The sequence below is a fragment of the Scyliorhinus torazame genome, chromosome 18 (assembly GCF_047496885.1).
Source record: "Scyliorhinus torazame isolate Kashiwa2021f chromosome 18, sScyTor2.1, whole genome shotgun sequence".
NCBI lineage: Eukaryota > Metazoa > Chordata > Chondrichthyes > Carcharhiniformes > Scyliorhinidae > Scyliorhinus > Scyliorhinus torazame.
This window is the reverse complement of record NC_092724.1, coordinates 158275425-158295807: the sequence shown is the minus strand read 5'-3', so window position 1 is coordinate 158295807 and position 20383 is coordinate 158275425. Positions and strand designations below refer to the sequence as shown.

The 20383-nt window shown below is 58.0% G+C and overlaps 1 protein-coding gene across 1 annotated transcript in view; it reads left to right on the top strand.

The window, feature by feature from the left end:
- prkcab (protein kinase C, alpha, b) overlaps positions 1–20383 on the top strand; it is a 489840-nt gene that overhangs the window by 343689 nt on the left and 125768 nt on the right. The window lies entirely within an intron of this gene.

Here is a 20383-nt window from a genome sequence, read left to right as displayed (position 1 = left end):
AGAATAGAAAAGGAAGGAGTGATGTTATTGAGATGTTTGACATTTTTAATACGTTCCAGAGCGGAATTACGGTCAAATTGTTTCCTTTGACAGAGAAAAATCTGGAACAAATCTAGAATCTAAAATTGAAGCCTGTCCATTAAGAAGACTAATAGGGAAGGGCTTTCACAGACAATCAATGGTGGGAATCCAAAAACATCTTTCTCAAAGGGCAGGGGTCCATTGGCATCTTCAATACTGAGAACAGCTCAGGAAACGGCTCGAGGGATACAGAGCAGGTTCTTGGGACTGACATCAGGGACGTGGCATTCAGGGTCATGGTGTTCAGGGTCATGGCGTTCAGGGTCATGGTTGTTCAGGGTCATGGTGCCCAGGGTCATGGTGTTCAAGGTCATGGCGTTCAGGGTCATGGCGTTCAGGGTCATGGCGTTCAGGGTCATGGCGTTCAGGGTCATGGTGTTCAGGGTCATGGTGATCGAGGTCATGGCGTTCGAGGTCATGGTGTTCAGGGTCATGGTGTTCAGGGTCATGGTGTTCAGGGTCATGGTGTTCAGGGTCAGGGTGTTCTGGGTCATGGTGTTCAGGGTCATGGTGTTCAGGGTCACCGTGTTCAGGGTCACCGTGTTCAGGGTCATGGTGTTCAGGGTCATGGCGTTCAGGGTCATGGCATTCAGGGTCATGGTGTTCAGGGTCATGGTGTTCAGGGTCACCGTGCACAGGGTCACGGTGTTCAGGGTCACGGTGTTCTGGGTCACGGTCTTCAGGGTCACGGTCTTCAGGGTCATGGCGTTCAGGGTCACGGTGTTCAGGGTCATGGTGTTCAGGGTCACCGTGTACAGGGTCATGGCGTTCAGGGTCATGGTGTTCAGGGTCACCGTGCACAGGGTCACGGTGTTCAGGGTCACGGTGTCTTGGGTCACGGTCTTCAGGGTCACGGTGTTCAGGGTCATGGCGTTCAGGGTCACGGTGTTCAGGGTCATGGTGTTCAGGGTCACCGTGTACAGGGTCATGGCGTTCAGGGTCATGGTGTTCAGGGTCACCGTGTACAGGGTCATGGTGTTCAGGGTCATGGTGTTCAGGGTCATGGTGTTCTGGGTCACGGTGTTCAGGGTCACGGTGTTCAGGGTCACGGTGTTCAGGGTCACGGCGTTCAGGGTCATGGCGTTCAGGGTCATGGCGTTCAGGGTCATGGCGTTCAGGGTCACGGTGTTCAGGGTCACGGTGTTCAGGGTCATGATGATCAGGGTCTTGGCGTTTAGGGTCAGGGTGTTCGGGGTCATGGTGTTCAGGGTCATGGTGTTCTGGGTCATGGTGTTCAGGGTCATGGTGATCAGGGTCATGGCGTTCAGGGTCATGGTGTTCAGGGTCATGGTGTTCAGGGTCATGATGATCATGGTCATGGTGTTCAGGGTCATGGTGTTCAGGGTCATGATGATCACGGTCATGGTGTTCAGGGTCATGGTGTTCAGGGTCATGGCTGTTCAGGGTCATGCAGTTCAGGGTCATGGTGTTCGGGGTCATGGCGTTCAGGGTCATGGCGTTCAGGGTCATGGCGTTCAGGGTCATGGTGTTCAGGGTCATGCAGTTCGGGGTCATGGTGTTCAGGGTCATGGTGTTCAGGGTCATGGTGTTCAGGGTCATGGTGTTCAGGGTCATGGTGTTCAGGGTCATGGTGTTCAGGGTCATGATGATCAGGGTCATGGTGTTCATGGTCAATGTGTTCGGGGTCATGGTGTTCAGGGTCATTGTGTTCAGGGTCATTGTGTTCAGGGTCATGGTGTTCAGGGTCGTGGTGTTCAGGGTCATGGCTGTTCAGGGTCATGCAGTTCAGGGTCATGGTGTTCAGGGTCACGGTGTTCAGGGTCATGGTGTTCGGGGTCATGGCGTTCAGGGTCATGCTGTTCAGGGTCATGGCTGTTCAGGGTCATGGTGTTCGGGGTCATGGCGTTCAGGGTCATGGTGTTCAGGGTCATGGCTGTTCAGGGTCATGCAGTTCAGGGTCACGGCGTGCAGGGTCATGATGATCATGGTCATGGTGTTCAGGGTCACGGTGTTCAGGGTCACGGTGTTCAGGGCCATGGTGTTCAGGGTCATGGTGTTCAGTGTCACTGTGTTCAGGGTCATGGTGTTCGGGGTCATGGCGTTCAGGGTCATGGCGTTCAGGGTCATGGTGATCAGGGTCATGGTGTTCAGGGTCAGGGAGTTCAGGGTCATGGTGTTCAGGGTCATGGTGTTCAGGGTCATGGTGTTCGGGGTCATGGCGTTCAGGGTCATGATGATCAGGGTCATGGTGTTCAGAGTCACGGTGTTCAGGGTCACGGTGTTCAGGGTCACGGTGTTCAGGGTCATGGTGTTCTGGGTCACGGTGTTCAGGGTCATGGTGTTCTGGGTCATGGTGTTCATGGTCATGGTGTTCAGGGTCACGGTGTTCAGGGTCACGGTGTTCAGGGTCACGGTGTTCAGGGTCACACTGTTCAGGGTCATGGTGTTCAGGGTCATGGTGTTCAGGGTCATGGCGTTCAGGGTCATGGTGTTCAGGGTCATGGTCTTCGGGTCATGGTCTTCAGGGTCATGGTGTTCAGGGTCATGGTGTTCAGGGTCAGGGTGTTCAGGGTCAGGGTGTTCAGGGTCATGGCGTTCGGGGTCAGGGTGTTCGGGGTCAGGGTGTTCGGGGTCATGGTGTTCTGGGTCATGGTGTTCAGGGGCATGGTGTTCAGGGTCACCGTGTACAGGGTCACCATGTACAGGGTCACGGTGTTCAGGGTCATGGTGTTCAGGGTCACCGTGCACAGGGTCACGGTGTTCAGGGTCACGGTGTTCTGGGTCACGGTCTTCAGGGTCATGGTGTTCAGGGTCATGGCGTTCAGGGTCACGGTGTTCAGGGTCATGGTGTTCAGGGTCACCGTGTACAGGGTCATGGTGTTCAGGGTCATGGTGTTCAGGGTCACCGTGTACAGGGTCATGATGTTCAGGGTCATGGTGTTCAGGGTCATGGCGTTCAGTGTCATGGCGTTCAGGGTCACGGTGTTCAGGGTCACGGTGTTCTGGGTCACGGTCTTCAGGGTCATGGTGTTCAGGGTCATGGTGTTCAGGGTCACCGTGTACAGGGTCATGGTGTTCAGGGTCACCGTGTACAGGGTCATGGTGTTCGGGGTCACGTTGTTCAGGGTCATGGTGTCCAGGGTCATGGTGTTCTGGGTCATGGTCTTCAGGGTCAGGGTGTTCGGGGTCAGGGTGTTCAGGGTCATGGTCTTCAAGGTCATGGCGTTCAGGGTCATGGCGTTCAGGGTCATGGCGTTCTGGGTCATGGTGTTCAGGGTCATGGCGTTCAGTGTCAGGGTGTTCAGGGTCATGGTGTCCAGGGTCATGGTGTTCAGGGTTTGGGAGTTCAGGGTCATGGTGTTCTGGGTCATGGTCTTCAGGGTCATGGTGTTCAGGGTCATGGTGTTCAGGGTCATGGCGTTCAGGGTCATGGTGTTCAGGGTCATGATGATCAGGGTCATGGTGTTCTGTGTCATGGTCTTCAGGGTCATGACGTTTAGGGTCAGGGTGTTCGGGGTCATGGTGTTCAGCATCATGGTGTTCAGGGTCATGGTGTTCAGGGTCATGGTGTTCTGGGTCATGGTCTTCAGGGTCACGGTCTTCAGGGTCATGGTGTTCAGGGTCATGGTGTACAGGGTCATGATGATCAGGGTCATGGCGTTTAGGGTCAGGGTGTTCGGGGTCATGGTGTTCAGGGTCATGGTGTTCAGGGTCATGATGATCAGAGTCATGGTGTCCAAGGTCATGGTGTTCAGGGTCATGGTGTTCTGGGTCATGGTGTTCAGGGTCATGATGATCAGGGTCGTGGTGTTCAGGGTCATGGTGTTCAGGGTCATGTGTCCAGGGTCATGGTGTTCAGGGTCACGGTGTTCAGGGTCACGGTGTTCAGGGTCAGGGTGTTCATGGTCATGGTGTTCAGGGTCACGGTGTTCAGGGTCATGGTGTTCAGGGTCATGGTGTTCAGGGTCACGGTGTTCGGGGTCATGGTGTTCAGGGTCACGGTCTTCAGGGTCACCGTGTACATGGTCACGGTGTTCGGGGTCATGGTGTTCAGGGTCACCGTGTACATGGTCACGGTGTTCGGGGTCATGGTGTACCGGGACGTGATGATCAGGGTCTTGGCGTTTAGGGTCAGGGTGTTTGGGGCCATGGCGTTCAGGGTCATGGTGTTCAGGGTCATGATGATCAGGGTCATGGTGTCCAAGGTCATGGTGTTCAGGGTCATGGTGTTCTGGGTCATGGTGTTCAGGGTCATGATGATTTGGGTCATGGTGTTCAGGGTCATGGTGTTCAGGGTCATGTGTCCCGGGTCATGGTGTTCAGGGTCACGGTGTTCAGGGTCACGGTGTTCAGGGTCAGGGTGTTCATGGTCACGGTGTTCAGGGTCATGTTGTTCGGGGTCACGGTGTTCGGGGTCATGGTGTTCAGGGTCACGGTGTTCGGGGTCACGGTCTTCTGGGTCACGGTCTTCAGGGTCATGGTGTTCAGGGTCATGGCGTTCAGGGTCACGGTGTTCAGGGTCACGGTGTTCAGGGTCACTGTGTACAGGGTCATGGCGTTCAGGGTCATGGTGTTCAGGGTCACCGTGGACAGGGTCATGGTGTTCAGTGTCATGGTGTTCAGGGTCATGGTGTTCTGGGTCACGGTGTTCAGGGTCATGGTGTTCAGGGTCATGATGATCAGGGTCATGGTGTCCAAGGTCATGGGTGTTCAGGGTCATGGTGTTCTGGGTCATGGTTTTCAGGGTCATGATGATCAGGGTCGTGGTGTTCAGGGTCATGGTGTTCAGGGTCATGGTGTTCAGGGTCATGTGTCCAGGGTCATGGTGTCCAGGGTCATGGTGTTCAGGGTCACGGTGTTCAGGGTCACGGTGTTCAGGGTCAGGGTGTTCAGAGTCATGGTGTTCAGAGTCATGGTGTTCAGGGTCACGGTGTTCAGGGTCACGGTGTTCGGGGTCATGGTGTTCAGGGTCATGGTGTTCAGGGTCATGGTGTTCAGGGTCATGGTGTTCAGGGTCATGTGTCCAGGTTCATGGTGTTCTGGGTCATGGTGTTCAGGGTCATGATGATTTGGGTCGTGGTGTTCAGGGTCATGGTGTTCAGGGTCATGTGTCCAGGGTCATGGTGTTCAGGGTCACGGTGTTCAGGGTCACGGTGTTCAGGGTCAGGGTGCTCATGGTCACGGTGTTCAGGGTCACGGTGTTCAGGGTCACGGTGTTCGGGGTCACGGTGTTCAGGGTCACGGTGTTCGGGGTCATGGTGTTCGGGGTCACGGTGTTCAGGGTCACGGTGTTCAGGGTCACGGTGTTCAGGGTCATGGCATTCGGGGTCATGGCGTTCAGGGTCACGGTGTTCGGGGTCACGGTGTTCGGGGTCACGTTGTTCAGGGTCACGGTCTTCTGGGTCACGGTCTTCAGGGTCACGGTCTTCAAGGTCACGGTGTTCAGGGTCATGGCGTTCAGGGTCACGGTCTTCAGGGTCATGGTGTTCAGGGTCACTGTGTACAGGGTCATGGCGTTCAGGGTCATGGCGTTCAGGGTCATGGCGTTCAGGGTCATGGCGTTCAGGGTCACCGTGTACAGGGTCAGGGTGTTCGGGGTCATGGCGTTCAGGGTCACGGTGTTCGGGGTCACGGTGTTCGGGGTCACGTTGTTCAGGGTCACGGTCTTCTGGGTCACGGTCTTCAGGGTCATGGTGTTCTGGGTCACGGTGTTCAGGGTCACGGTGTTCAGGGTCACGGTGTTCAGGGTCATGGTGTTCAGGGTCATGGTGTTCAGGGCCATGGCGTTCAGGGCCATGGCGTTCAGGGTCATGGCGATCAGGGTCATGGTGTTCAGGGTCATGGCGTTCAGGGTCATGGTGTTCTGGGTCATGGTGTTCAGGGTCATGGTGTTCAGGGTCATGGCGTTCAGGGTCATGGCGTTCAGGGTCATGGCGTTCAGGGTCATGGTGTTCTGGGTCATGGTGTTCAGGGTCATGGTGTTCGGGGTCACGTTGTTCAGGGTCATGGTGTCTAGGGTCATGGTGTTCAGGGTCATGGTGTTCAGGGTCATGGTGTTCTGTGTCATGGTCTTCAGGGTCAGGGTGTTCGGGGTCAGGGTGTTCGGGGTCATGGTGTTCTGTGTCATGGTCTTCAGGGTCAGGGTGTTCGGGGTCAGGGTGTTCGGGGTCATGGTCTTCGGGGTCATGGCGTTCAGGGTCATGGCGTTCAGGGACATGGCGTTCTGGGTCATGGTGTTCAGGGTCATGGCGTTCAGGGTCAGGGTGTTCAGGGTCATGGTGTCCAGGGTCATGGTGTTCAGGGTCAGGGAGTTCAGGTCATGGTGTTCTGGGTCATGGTCTTCAGGGTCATGGTGTTCAGGGTCATAGTGTTCAGGGTCATGGTGTTCGGGGTCATGGTGTTCAGGGTCACGGTGTTCAGGGTCATGCAGTTCAGGGTCACGGTGTTCAGGGTCATGGTGTTCAGGGTCATGATGATCAGGGTCATGGTGTTCAGGGTCATGGTGTTCAGGGTCACGGTGTTCAGGGTCACGGTGTTCAGGGTCACGGTGTTCAGGGTCATGGTGTTCGGGGTCATGGTGTTCAGGGTCATAGTGTTCAGGGTCATGGTGTTCGGGGTCATGGTGTTCAGGGTCATAGTGTTCAGGGTCACGGTGTTCAGGGTCACGGTGTTCAGGGTCATGATGATCAGGGCCACGGTGTTCAGGGTCACGGTGTTCAGGGTCATGGTGTTCAGGGTCATGATGATCAGGGTCATGGTGTTCAGGGTCATAGTGTTCAGGGTCACGGTGTTCAGGGTCATGGTGTTCAGGGTCATGGTGTTCAGGGTCACGGTGTTCAGGGTCATGATGATCAGGGTCATGGTGTTCAGGGTCATGGTGTTCAGGGTCATGCAGTTCCGGGTCATGGTGTTCGGGGTCATGGCGTTCAGGGTCATGATGATCAGGGTCATGGTGTTCAGGGTCATGGTGTTCAGGGTCATGGTGTTCAGGGTCATGGTGTTCAGGGTCATGCAGTTCAGGGTCACGGTGTTCAGAGTCACGGTGTTCAGGGTCACGGTGTTCAGGGTCACGGTGTTCAGGGTCATGGTGTTCAGGGTCATGGTGTTCAGGGTCACGGTGTTCAGGGTCACGGTGTTCAGGGTCACACTGTTCAGGGTCATGGTGTTCTGGGTCATGGTGTTCAGGGTCATGGCGTTCAGGGTCATGGCGTTCAGGGTCATGGTGTTCAGGGTCATGGTCTTCGGGTCATGGTGTTCTGGGTCACGGTGTTCTGGGTCACGGTGTTCAGGGTCACGGTGTTCAGGGTCATGGTGTTCAGGGTCAGGGTGTTCAGGGTCAGGGTGTTCAGGGTCATGGCGTTCGGGGTCAGAGTGTTCAGGGTCATGGTGTTCTGGGTCATGGTGTTCAGGGTCATGGTGTTCAGGGTCACCGTGTACAGGGTCACCGTGTACAGGGTCACGGTGTTCAGGGTCATGGTGTTCAGGTTCACCGTGCACAGGGTCACGGTGTTCAGGGTCACGGTGTTCTGGGTCACGGTCTTCAGGGTCATGGTGTTCAGGGTCATGGCGTTCAGGGTCACGGTGTTCAGGGTCATGGTGTTCAGGGTCACCGTGTACAGGGCCATGGTGTTCAGGGTCATGGTGTTCAGGGTCACCGTGTACAGGGTCATGGTGTTCAGGGTCATGGTGTTCAGGGTCATGGCGTTCAGGGTCATGGCGTTCAGGGTCATGGTGTTCTGGGTCATGGTGTTCACTGTCATGGTGTTCGGGGTCACGTTGTTCAGGGTCATGGTGTCCAGGGTCATGGTGTTCTGGGTCATGGTCTTCAGGGTCAGGGTGTTCGGGGTCAGGGTGTTCAGGGTCATGGTCTTCACGGTCATGGCGTTCAGGGTGATGGCGTTCAGGGTCATGGTGTTCTGGGTCATGGTGTTCAGGGTCATGGCGTTCATGGTCAGGGTGTTCAGGGTCATGGTGTCCAGGGTCATGGTGTTCAGGGTCAGGGAGTTCAGGGTCATGGTGTTCTGGGTCATGGTCTTCAGGGTCATGGTGTTCAGGGTCATGGTGTTCAGGGTCATGGTGTTCAGGGTCATGGCGTTCAGGGTCATGGTGTTCAGGGTCATGATGATCAGGGTCATGGTGTTCTGGGTCATGGTCTTCAGGGTCATGGCGTTTAGGGTCAGGGTGTTCGGGGTCATGGTGTTCAGCATCATGGTGTTCAGGGTCATGGTGTTCAGGGTCATGGTGTTCTGGGTCATGGACTTCAGGGTCATGGTGTTCAGGGTCACCGTGTACATGGTCACGGTGTTCGGGGTCATGGTGTACAGGGTCATGATGATCAGCGTCATGGCGTTTAAGGTCAGGGTGTTCGGGGTCATGGCGTTCAGGGTCATGGTGTTCAGGGTCATGATGATCAGGGTCATGGTGTCCAAGGTCATGGTGTTCAGGGTCATGGTGTTCTGGGTCATGGTGTTCAGGGTCATGATGATCAGGGTCGTGGTGTTCAGGGTCATGGTGTTCAGGGTCATGTGTCCAGGGTCATGGTGTTCAGGGTCACGGTGTTCAGGGTCACGGTGTTCAGGGTCACGGTGTTCAGGATCAGGGTGTTCATGGTCATGGTGTTCAGGGTCACGGTGTTCAGGGTCATGTGTTCAGGGTCACGGTCTTCAGGGTCATGGTGTTCAGGGTCACCGTGTACATGGTCACGGTGTTCGGGGTCATGGTGTACAGGGACGTGATGATCAGGGTCATGGCGTTTAGGGTCAGGGTGTTCGGGGCCATGGCGTTCAGGGTCATGGTGTTCAGGGTCATGATGATCAGGGTCATGGTGTCCAAGGTCATGGTGTTCAGGGTCATGGTGTTCGGGGTCATGGTGTTCAGGGTCACGGTGTTCGGGGTCATGGTGTTCGGGGTCATGGTGTTCGGGGTCACGGTGTTCAGGGTCACGGTGTTCAGGGTCACTGTGTACATGGTCATGGCCATCAGGGTCATGGTGTTCAGGGTCACCGTGTACAGGGTCATGGTGTTCAGTGTCATGGTGTTCAGGGTCATGGCGTTCAGGGTCATGGCGTTCAGGTTCATGGTGTTCAGGGTCATAGTGTTCGGGGTCACGGTGTTCGGGGTCACGTTGTTCAGGGTCACGGTGTCCAGGGTCATGGTGTTCAGGGTCATGGCGTTCAGGGTCATGGCGTTCAGGGTCATGGCGTTCAGGGTCATGGCGTTCAGGGTCATGGTGTCCAGGGTCATGGTGTTCAGGGTCAGGGTGTTCTGGGTCACGGTGTTCAGGGTCATGGCGTTCAGGGTCATGGCGTTCAGGGTCATGGCGTTCAGGGTCATGGCGTTCAGGGTCATGGCGTTCAGGGTCATGGTGTTCGGGGTCATGGTGTTCGGGGTCATGGTGTTCGGGGTCACGTTGTTCAGGGTCACGGTGTCCAGGGTCATGGTGTTCAGGGTCATGGTGTTCTGGGTCATGGTGTTCTGGGTCATGGTCTTCAGGGTCAGGGTGTTCGGGGTCAGGGTGTTCGGGGTCATGGTCTTCGGGGTCATGGCGTTCAGGGTCATGGCGTTCAGGGTCATGGTGTTCTGGGTCATGGTGTTCAGGGTCATGGCGTTCAGGGTCAGGGTGTTCAGGGTCACGGTGTTCAGGGTCATGATGATCAGGGTCAGGGTGTACAGGGCCACGGCGTTCAGGGTCATGGTGTTCAGGGTCATGGTGTTCTGGGTCATGGTGTTCAGGGTCATGGCGTTCAGGGTCAGGGTGTTCAGGGTCACGGTGTTCAGGGTCATGATGATCAGGGTCAGGGTGTACAGGGCCACGGCGTTCATGGTCATGATGATCAGGGTCATGGTGTCCAAGGTCATGGTGTTCAGGGTCATGGTGTTCTGGGTCATGGTGTTCAGGGTCATGATGATCAGGGTCGTGGTGTTCAGGGTCATGGTGTTCAGGGTCATGTGTCCAGGGTCACGGTGTTCAGGGTCACGGTGTTCAGGGTCACGGTGTTCAGGGTCATGGTGTTCAGGGTCACGGTGTTCGGGGTCATGGTGTTCAGGGTCACGGTCTTCAGGGTCATGATGTTCAGGGTCACCGTGTACATAGTCACGGTGTTCGGGGTCATGGTGTACAGGGACGTGTTGATCAGGGTCATGGCGTTTAGGGTCAGGGTGTTCGGGGCCATGGCGTTCAGGGTCATGGTGTTCAGGGTCATGATGATCAGGGTCATGATGATCAGGGCCATGGTGTCCAAGGTCATGGTGTTCAGGGTCATGGTGTTCTGGGTCATGGTGTTCAGGGTCATGATGATTTGGGTCGTGGTGTTCAGGGTCATGGTGTTCAGGGTCATGTGTCCAGGGTCATGGTGTTCAGGGTCACGGTGTTGAGGGTCACGGTGTTCAGGGTCAGGGTGTTCATGGTCACGGTTTTCAGGGTCATGGTGTTCAGGGTCACGGTGTTCGGGGTCTTGGTGTTCGGGGTCATGGTGTTCGGGGTCACGGTGTTCGGGGTCACGGTGTTCGGGGTCACGGTGTTCGGGGTCACGGTGTTCAGGATCACGGTCTTCTGGGTCATGGTGTTCAGGGTCATGGCTTTCAGGGTCACGGTGTTCAGGGTCATGGTGTTCAGGGTCACTGTGTACAGGGTCACTGTGTACAGGGTCATGGCGTTCAGGGTCATGGCGTTCAGGGTCATGGTGTTCAGGGTCACCGTGTACAGGGTCACCGTGTTCAGGGTCACCGTGTTCAGAGTCATGGTGTTCAGGGTCATGGTGTTCTGGGTCATGGTGTTCCGGGTCATGGTGTTCAGGGTCATGGCGTTCAGGGTCATGGTGTTTAGGGTCATGGCGTTCAGGGTCATGGCGTTCAGGGTCATGGCGTTCAGGGTCATGGCGTTCAGGGTCATGGTGTTCTGGGTCATGGTGTTCAGGGTCATGGTGTTCAGGGTCATGGTGTTCGGGGTCACGTTGTTCAGGGTCATGGTGTCCGGGGTCATGGTGTTCAGGGTCATGGTGTTCTGGGTCGTGGTCTTCAGGGTCAGGGTGTTCGGGGTCAGGGTGTTCTGGGTCATGGTGTTCAGGGTCATGGCGTTCAGGGTCAAGGTGTTCAGGGTCACGGTGTTCAGGGTCACGGTGTTCAGGGTCAAGGTGTTCAGGGTCAAGGTGTTCAAGGTCAAGGTGTTCAGGGTCAAGGTGTTCAGGGCCATGATGATCAGGGTCATGGTGTTCTGGGTCATGGTGTTCTGGGTCATGGTGTTCAGGGTCATGGTGTTCAGGGTCATGCAGTTCGGGGTCATGGTGTTCGGGGTCATGGTGTTCGGGGTCATGGTGTTCGGGGTCATGGTGTTCGGGGTCATGCAGTTCAGGGTCACGGTGTTCAGGGTCACGGTGTTCAGGGTCATGGTGTTCAGGATCATGGCGTTCGGGGTCACGGCGTTCGGGGTCACGGTGTTCTGGGTCACGGTGTTCAGGGTCACGGTGTTCAGGGTCACGGCGTTCAGGGTCACGGCGTTCAGGGTCATGGTGTTCAGGGTCATGGTGTTCAGGGTCACGGTGTTCAGGGTCACGGTGTTCAGGGCCATGGTGTTCAGGGTCATGGTGTCCAGGGTCACGGTGTTCAGGGTCACGGTGTTCAGGGTCACGGTGTTCAGGGTCACGGCGTTCAGGGTCATGGCGTTCAGGGTCATGGTCTTCCGGTCATGGTCTTCAGGGTCATGGTCTTCAGGGTCATGGTGTTCAGGGTCGTGATGATCATGGTCATGGTGTTCAGGGTCATGGCGTTCAGGGTCATGGCGTTCAGGGTCATGGCGTTCAGGGTCATGGGGTTCAGGGTCATGGCGTTCAAGGTCAGGGTGTTCGGGGTCACGGTGTCTGGGGTCATGGTGTTCGGGGTCATGGTGTTCAGGGTCATGGTGTTTAGGGTCAAGGTGTTCAGGGTCATGGTGTTTAGGGTCAAGGTGTTCAGGGTCACTGTGTTCAGGGTCACGGTGTTCAGGGTCAAGGTGTTCAGGGTCATGATGATCAGGGTCATGGCGTTCAGGGTCATGGTGTTCAGGGTCACGGTGTTCAGGGTCATGATGATCAGGGTCATGGCGTTCAGGGTCACGGCGTTCAGGGTCATGGTCTTCAGGGTCACGGTGTTCGGGGCCACGGTGTTCGGGGTCATGCAGTTCAGGGTCATGGCGTTCAGGGTCATGTTGTTCGGGGTCATGGTCTTCAGGGTCATGCATTTCAGAGTCACGGTGTCCGGGGTCACGGTGTCCGGGGTCACGGTGTTCGGGGTCATGGTCTTCAGGGTCATGGTCTTCAGGGTCATGCAGTTCAGGGTCATCGTGTCGGGGTCACGGTGTCCGGCGTCACGGTGTCCGGCGTCACGGTGTGCGGGGTCACGGGGTCACGGTGTCAGGGGTCACGGTGTCAGGGGTCACGGTGTTCCGGGTCACGGTGTTCTGGGTCATGGTGTTCACGGTCATGGTGTTCGGGCTCATGGTGTTCGGGGTCATGGTGATCAGGGTCACGGTGTTCAGGGTCATGGTGTTCAGGGTCATGGTGTTCAGGGTCATGGCGTTCAGGGTCACCGTGCACAGGGTCACGGTGTTCGGGGTCATGGTGTTCGGGGTCATGGTGTTCTGGGTCATGCAGTTCAGGGTCACGGTGTTCGGGGTCATGGTGTCCGGGGTCACGGTGTTCGGGGTCACGGTGTTCTGGGTCACGGTGTCCGGGGTCACGGTGTCCGGGGTCACGGTGTTCGGGGTCACGGTGTTCTGGGTCACGGTGTTCGGGGTCATGGTGTCCGGGGCATGGTGTCCGGGGTCACGGTGGTCAGGGTCATGCAGTTCAGGGTTACGGTGTTCAGGGTAACGGTGTTCAGGGTCACGGTGTCCGGGGTCACGGTGTCCGGGGTCACGGTGTCCGTGGTCACGGTGTCCGGGGTCACGGTGTCCGGGGTCACGGTGTTCGGGGTCACGGTGTTCTGGGTCACGGTGTTCGGGGTCACGGTGTTCGGGGTCACGGTGTTCGGGGTCACGGTGTTCGGGGTCATGCAGTTCAGGGTCATGGCGTTCAGGGTCATGTTGTTCGGGGTCATGGTCTTCAGGGTCATGCATTTCAGAGTCATGGTGTCCGGGGTCACGGTGTCCGGGGTCACGGTGTTCGGGGTCACGGTCTTCAGGGTCATGGTCTTCAGGGTCATGCAGTTCAGGGTCATCGTGTCGGGGTCACGGTGTCCGGCGTCACGGTGTCCGGGGTCACGGTGTCCGGGGTCACGGGGTCACGGTGTCAGGGGTCACGGTGTCAGGGGTCACGGTGTTCCGGGTCACGGTGTTCTGGGTCATGGTGTTCACGGTCATGGTGTTCGGGCTCATGGTGTTCGGGGTCATGGTGATCAGGGTCACGGTGTTCAGGGTCATGGTGTTCAGGGTCATGGTGTTCAGGGTCATGGCGTTCAGGGTCACCGTGCACAGGGTCACGGTGTTCGGGGTCATGGTGTTCGGGGTCACGGTGTTCTGGGTCATGCAGTTCGGGGTCACGGTGTTCGGGGTCACGGTGTTCGGGGTCATGGTGTCCGGGGTCATGGTGTTCTGGGTCATGCAGTTCAGGGTCATGCAGTTCGGGGTCACGGTGTTCGGGGTCACGGTGTTCGGGGTCATGGTGTCCGGGGTCACGGTGTTCGGGGTCATGGTGTCCGGGGTCACGGTGTTCGGGGTCACGGTGTTCTGGGTCACGGTGTTCGGGGTCATGGTGTTCAGGGTCACGGTGTTCGGGGTCACGGTGTTCAGGGTCACGGTGTTCGGGGTCACGGTGTTCAGGGTCACGGTGTTCGGGGTCACGGTGTTCGTGGTCATGGTGTCCGGGGTCACGGTGTTCGGGGTCACGGTGTTCTGGGTCACGGTGTTCGGGGTCATGGTGTCCGGGGTCATGGTGTCCGGGGTCACGGTGTTCAGGGTCATGCAGTTCAGGGTTACGGTGTTCAGGGTAACGGTGTTCAGGGTCACGGTGTCCGGGGTCACGGTGTCCGGGGTCACGGTGTCCGGGGTCACGGTGTCCGGGGTCACGGTGTTCGGGGTCACGGTGTTCGGGGTCACGGTGTTCGGGGTCACGGTGTTCGGGGTCACGGTGTTCGGGGTCACGGTGTTCGGGGTCACGCTGTTCAGGGTCATGGTGTCCGGGGTCACGGTGTCCGGGGTCATGGTGTTCAGGGTCATGGTGTTCGGGGTCATGGTGTTCAGGATCATGCAGTTCAGGGTCATGGCGTTCCGGGTCACGGTGTTCGGGGTCACGGTGTTCGGGGTCACGGTGTTCGGGGTCACGGTGTTCAGGGTCACGGTGTTCAGGGTCATGGTCTTCAGGGTCACGGTGTTCGGGGCCACGGTGTTCGGGGTCATGCAGTTCAGGGTCATGGCGTTCAGGGTCATGGCGTTCAGGGTAATGGTGTTCGGGGTCATGGACTTCAGGGTCATGCAGTTCAGAGTCATGGTGTCCGGGGTCACGGTGTCCGGGGTCACGGTGTTCGGGGTCACGGTGTTCGGGGTCACGGTGTTCAGGGTCATGGTCTTCAGGGTCATGGTCTTCAGGGTCATGGTCTTCAGGGTCATGCAGTTCAGGGTCATGGTGTTCGGGGTCACGGTGTCCGGCGTCACGGTGTCCGGGGTCACAGTGTCCGGGGTCACGGTGTTCGGGGTCACGGTGTTCGGGGTCACAGTGGTCTGGGTCACGGTGTCCGGGGTCACAGTGTCAGGTGTCACGGTGTCAGGGGTCACGGTGTTCCGGGTCACGGTGTTCTGGGTCACGGCGTTCAGTGTCATGGTGTTCGGGGTCATGGTGATCAGGGTCACGGTGTTCTGGGTCATGGTGTTCAGGGTCATGGTGTTCAGGGTCATGGTGTTCAGGGTCATGGTGTTCAGGGTCAGAGTGTCCGTGGTCATGGTGTTCAGGGTCAGGGTGTTCAGGGTCAGGGTGTTCAGGGTCATGGCGTTCAAGGTCAGGGTGTTCGGGGTCACGGGGTCCGGGGTCATGGTGTCCTGGGTCATGGTGTTCGGGGTCATGGTGTTCGGGGTCATGGTGTTCGGGGTCATGGTGTTCGGGGTCATGGTGTTCAGGGTCATGGTGTTCTGGGTCATGGTGTTCAGGGTCACGGTGTTCTGGGGCACGGTGTTTAGGGTCAAGGTGTTCAGGGTCACGGTGTTCAGGGTCACGGTGTTCAGGGTCACGGTGTTCAGGGTCAAGGTGTTCAGTGTCATGATGATCAGGGTCATGGCGTTCAGGGTCATGGTGTTCAGGGTCATGGTCTTCAGGGTCACGGTGTTCGGGGTCATGTAGTTCAGGGTCATGCAGTTCAGGGTCATGGCGTTCGGGGTCATGGTCTTCAGGGTCATGCAGTTCAGAGTCATGGTGTTCGGGGTCACGGTGTCCGGGGTCACGGTGTCCGGGGGCACGGTGTTCAGGGTCATGCCGTTCAGGGTCATGGTCTTCAGGGTCACGTTCTTCAGGGTCATGCAGTTCAGGGTCACGGTGTTCGGGGTCACGGTGTTCGGGGTCACGGTGTTCGGGGTCACGGTGTCCGGCGTCACGGTGTCCGGGTTCACGGTGTTCGGGGTCACAGTGTTCGGGGTCACAGTGTTCGGGGTCACGGTGTTCTGGGTCACGCTGTCCGGGGTCACGGTGTCCGGGGTCACGGTGTCAGGGGTCACGGTGTCAGGGGTCACGGTGTTCCGGGTCACGGTGTTCTGGGTCATGGCGTTCAGGGTCATGGTGTTTAGGGTCACGGTGTTCAGGGTCACGGTGCTCGGGATCACGGTGTTCGGGGTCACGGTGCTCTGGGTCACGGTGTTCAGGGTCACGGTGTTCAGGGTCATGGTGTTCGGGGTCACGGTGTTCGGGGTCACGGTGTTCAGGGTCATGGTGTTCAGGGTGACGGTGTTCAGGGTCATGCAGTTCAGGGTCATGGTGTTCGGGGTCATGGTGTTCGGGGTCATGGTGTTCGGGGTCATGGTGTTCAGGGTCATGCAGTTCAGGGTCATGGTGTTCAGGGTCATGGTGTTCAGGGTCATGGCGTTCAGGGTCATGGTGTTCAGGGTCATGGTGTTCAGGGTCATGGCGTTCAGGGTCACGGCGTTCGGGGTCACGGCGTTCGGGGTCATGGTGTTCGGGGTCACGGTGTTCGGGGTCACGGTGTTCAGGGTCACGGTGTTCAGGGTCACGGTGTTCAGGGTCATGGTGTTCAGGGTCACGGTGTTCAGGGCCATGGTGTTCAGGGTCATGGTGTCCAGGGTCACGGTGTTCAGGGTCACGGTGTTCAGGGTCACGGTGTTCAGGGTCACGGTGTACATGGTCATGGCGTTCAGGGTCACGGTGTTCAGGGTCAGGGTGTCCGAGGTCATGGTGTTCAGGGTCATGGTGTTCAGGGTCATGGGGTTCAGGGTCATGGCGTTCAAGGTCAGGGTGTTCGGGGTCACGGTGTCTGGGGCCATGGTGTTCGGGGTCATGGTGTTCAGGGTCATGGTGTTTTGGGTCAAGGTGTTCAGGGTCATGGTGTTTAGGGTCAAGGTGTTCAGGGTCACTGTGTTCAGGGTCATGATGATCAGGGTCATGGCGTTCAGGGTCATGGTGTTCAGGGTCACGGTGTTCAGGGTCATAGTGTTCAGGGTCATGGTCTTCAGGGTCACGGCGTTCGGGGTCACGGTGTTCTGGGCCACGGTGTTCGGGGTCATGCAGTTCAGGGTCATGCAGTTCAGGGTCATGGCGTTCAGGGTCATGGTGGTCGGGGTCATGGTCTTCAGGGTCATGCAGTTCAGAGTCATGGTGTCCGGGGTCACGGTGTCCGGCCTCACGGTGTCCGGCCTCACGGTGTCCGGGGTCACGGTGTCAGGGGTCACGGTGTTCCGGGTCACGGTGTTCGGGGTCATGGTGTTCGGGGTCATGGTGATCAGGGTCACGGTGTTCAGGGTCATGGTGATCAGGGTCACGGTGTTCGGGGTCATGGTGATCAGGGTCATGGTGTTCAGGGTCATGGTGATCAGGGTCACGGTGTTCAGGGTCATGGTGTTCAGGGTCATGCAGTTCGGGGTCATGGTGTTCAGGGTCATGGTGTTCAGGGTCAGGGTGTCCGTGGTCATGGTGTTCAGGGTCAGGGTGTTCAGGGTCAGGGTGTTCAGGGTCATGGCGTTCAAGGTCAGGGTGTTCGGGGTCACGGGGTCCGGGGACATGGTGTCCTGGGTCATGGTGTTCGGGGTCATGGTGTTCGGGGTCATGGTGTTCGGGGTCATGGTGTTCGGGGTCATGGTGTTCAGGGTCATGGTGTTCTGGGTCATGGTGTTCAGGGTCACGGTGTTCAGGGTCACGGTGTTCAGGGTCACGGTGTTCAGGGTTACGGTGTTTTGGGCCACGGTGTTCAGGGTCATGATGATCAGGGTCACGGTGTTCGGGGTTACGGTGTTTTGGGCCACGGTGTTCGGGGTCATGTAGTTCAGGGTCATGCAGTTCAGGGTCATGGCGTTCGGGGTCATGGTCTTCAGAGTCATGGTGTTCGGGGTCACGATGTCCGGGGTCACGGTGTCCGGGGGCACGGTGTTCAGGGTCATGCCGTTCAGGGTCATGGTCTTCAGGGTCACGTTCTTCAGGGTCATGCAGTTCAGGGTCATGGTGTTCGGGGTCACGGTGTTCGGGGTCACGGTGTTCGGGGTCACGGTGTCCGGCGTCACGGTGTCCGGGTTCACGGTGTTCGGGGTCACAGTGTTCGGGGTCATGGTGTTCAGGGTCATGCAGTTCAGGGTCATGGTGTTCAGGGTCATGGCGTTCAGGGTCATGGTGTTCAGGGTCATGGTGTTCAGGGTCATGGTGTTCAGGGTCATGGTGTTCAGGGTCACGGCGTTCGGGGTCACGGCGTTCGGGGTCATGGTGTTCGGGGTCACGGTGTTCGAGGTCACGGTGTTCAGGGTCACGGTGTTCAGGGTCACGGAGTTCAGGGTCATGGTGTTCAGGGTCATGGTGTTCAGGGCCATGGTGTTCAGGGTCATGGTGTCCAGGGTCACGGTGTTCAGGGTCACGTTGTTCAGGGTCACGGTGTTCAGGGTCATGGTGTTCAGGGTCATGATGATCATGGTCATGGCGTTCAGGGTCACGGTGTTCAGGGTCAGGGTGTCCGAGGTCATGGTGTTCAGGGTCATGGTGTTCAGGGTCATGGGGTTCAGGGTCATGGCGTTCAAGGTCAGGGTGTTCGGGGTCACGGTGTCTGGGGCCATGGTGTTCGGGGTCATGGTGTTCAGGGTCATGGTGTTTAGGGTCAAGGTGATCAGGGTCATGGTGTTTAGGGTCAAGGTGTTCAGGGTCACTGTGTTCAGGGTCATGATGATCAGGGTCATGGCGTTCAGGGTCATGGCGTTCAGGGTCATGGTGTTCAGGGTCATGGTCTTCAGGGTCACGGTGTTCGGGGTCACGGTGTTCTGGGCCACGGTGTTCGGTGTCATGCAGTTCAGGGTCATGGCGTTCAGGGTCATGGTGTTCGGGGTCATGGTCTTCAGGGTCATGCAGTTCAGAGTCATGGTGTCCGGGGTCACGGTGTCCGGCCTCACGGTGTCCGGGGTCACGGTGTCAGGGGTCACGGTGTTCCGGGTCACGGTGTTCTGGGTCATGGCGTTCACGGTCATGGTGTTCGGGGTCACGGTGTTCAGGGTCATGGTGTTCAGGGTCATGGTGTTCAGGGTCATGGCGTTCAGGGTCATGGCGTTCAGGGTCATGGCGTTCAGGGTCACCGTGCACAGGGTCACGGTGTTCGGGGTCATGGTGTTCGGGGTCATGGTGTTCTGGGTCATGGTGTCCGGGGTCACGGTGTTCGGGGTCACGGTGTTCGGGGTCATGCAGTTCAGGGTCATGCAGTTCAGGGTCATGGCGTTCAGGGTCATGGTGTTCTGGGTCACGGTGTTCGGGGTCACGGTGTTCAGGGTCACGGTGTTCGGGGTCACGGTGTTCGGGGTCATGGTGTCCGGGGTCACGGTGTTCGGGGTCACGGTGTTCTGGGTCACGGTGTTCGGGGTCATGGTGTCCGGGGTCATGGTGTTCGGGGTCACGGTGTTCGGGGTCACGGTGTTCGGGGTCACGGTGTTCAGGGTCATGGTCTTCAGGGTCATGGTCTTCAGGGTCATGGTCTTCAGGGTCATGCAGTTCAGGGTCATGGTGTTCGGGGTCACGGTGTCCGGCGTCACGGTGTCCGGGGTCACAGTGTCCGGGGTCACGGTGTTCGGGGTCACAGTGGTCTGGGTCACGGTGTCCGGGGTCACGGTGTTCGGGGTCACAGTGGTCTGGGTCACGGTGTCCGGGGTCACAGTGTCAGGTGTCACGGTGTCAGGGGTCACGGTGTTCCGGGTCACGGTGTTCTGGGTCACGGCGTTCAGTGTCATGGTGTTCGGGGTCATGGTGATCAGGGTCACGGTGTTCTGGGTCATGGTGTTCAGGGTCATGGTGTTCAGGGTCATGGTGTTCAGGGTCATGGTGTTCAGGGTCAGGGTGTCCGTGGTCATGGTGTTCAGGGTCAGGGTGTTCAGGGTCAGGGTGTTCAGGGTCATGGCGTTCAAGGTCAGGGTGTTCGGGGTCACGGGGTCCGGGGTCATGGTGTCCTGGGTCATGGTGTTCGGGGTCATGGTGTTCGGGGTCATGGTGTTCGGGGTCATGGTGTTCAGGGTCATGGTGTTCTGGGTCATGGTGTTCAGGGTCACGGTGTTCTGCGTCACGGTGTTCAGGGTCACGGTGTTCAGGGTCAAGGTGTTCAGTGTCATGATGATCAGGGTCATGGCGTTCAGGGTCATGGTGCTCAAGGTCATGGTCTTCAGGGTCACGGTGTTCGGGGTCATGGTCTTCAGGATCATGCAGTTCAGAGTCATGGTGTTCGGATTCACGGTGTCCGGGGTCACGGTGTCCGGGGGCACGGTGTTCAGGGTCATGCCGTTCAGGGTCATGGTCTTCAGGGTCACGTTCTTCAGGGTCATGCAGTTCAGGGTCATGGTGTTCGGGGTCACGGTGTTCGGGGTCACGGTGTCCGGCGTCACGGTGTCCGGCGTCACGGTGTCCGGGTTCACGGTGTTCGGGGTCACAGTGTTCGGGGTCACAGTGTTCTGGGTCACGGTGTCCGGGGTCACGGTGTCCGGGGTCACGGTGTCAGGGGTCACGGTGTCAGGGGTCACGGTGTTCCGGGTCACGGTGTTCTGGGTCATGGCGTTCAGGGTCATGGCGTTCAGGGTCACGGTGTTTAGGGTCACGGTGTTCGGGGTCACGGTGTCCGGCGTCACGGTGTCCGGCGTCACGGTGTCCGGGTTCACGGTGTTCTGGGCCACGGTGTTCGGTGTCATGCAGTTCAGGGTCATGGC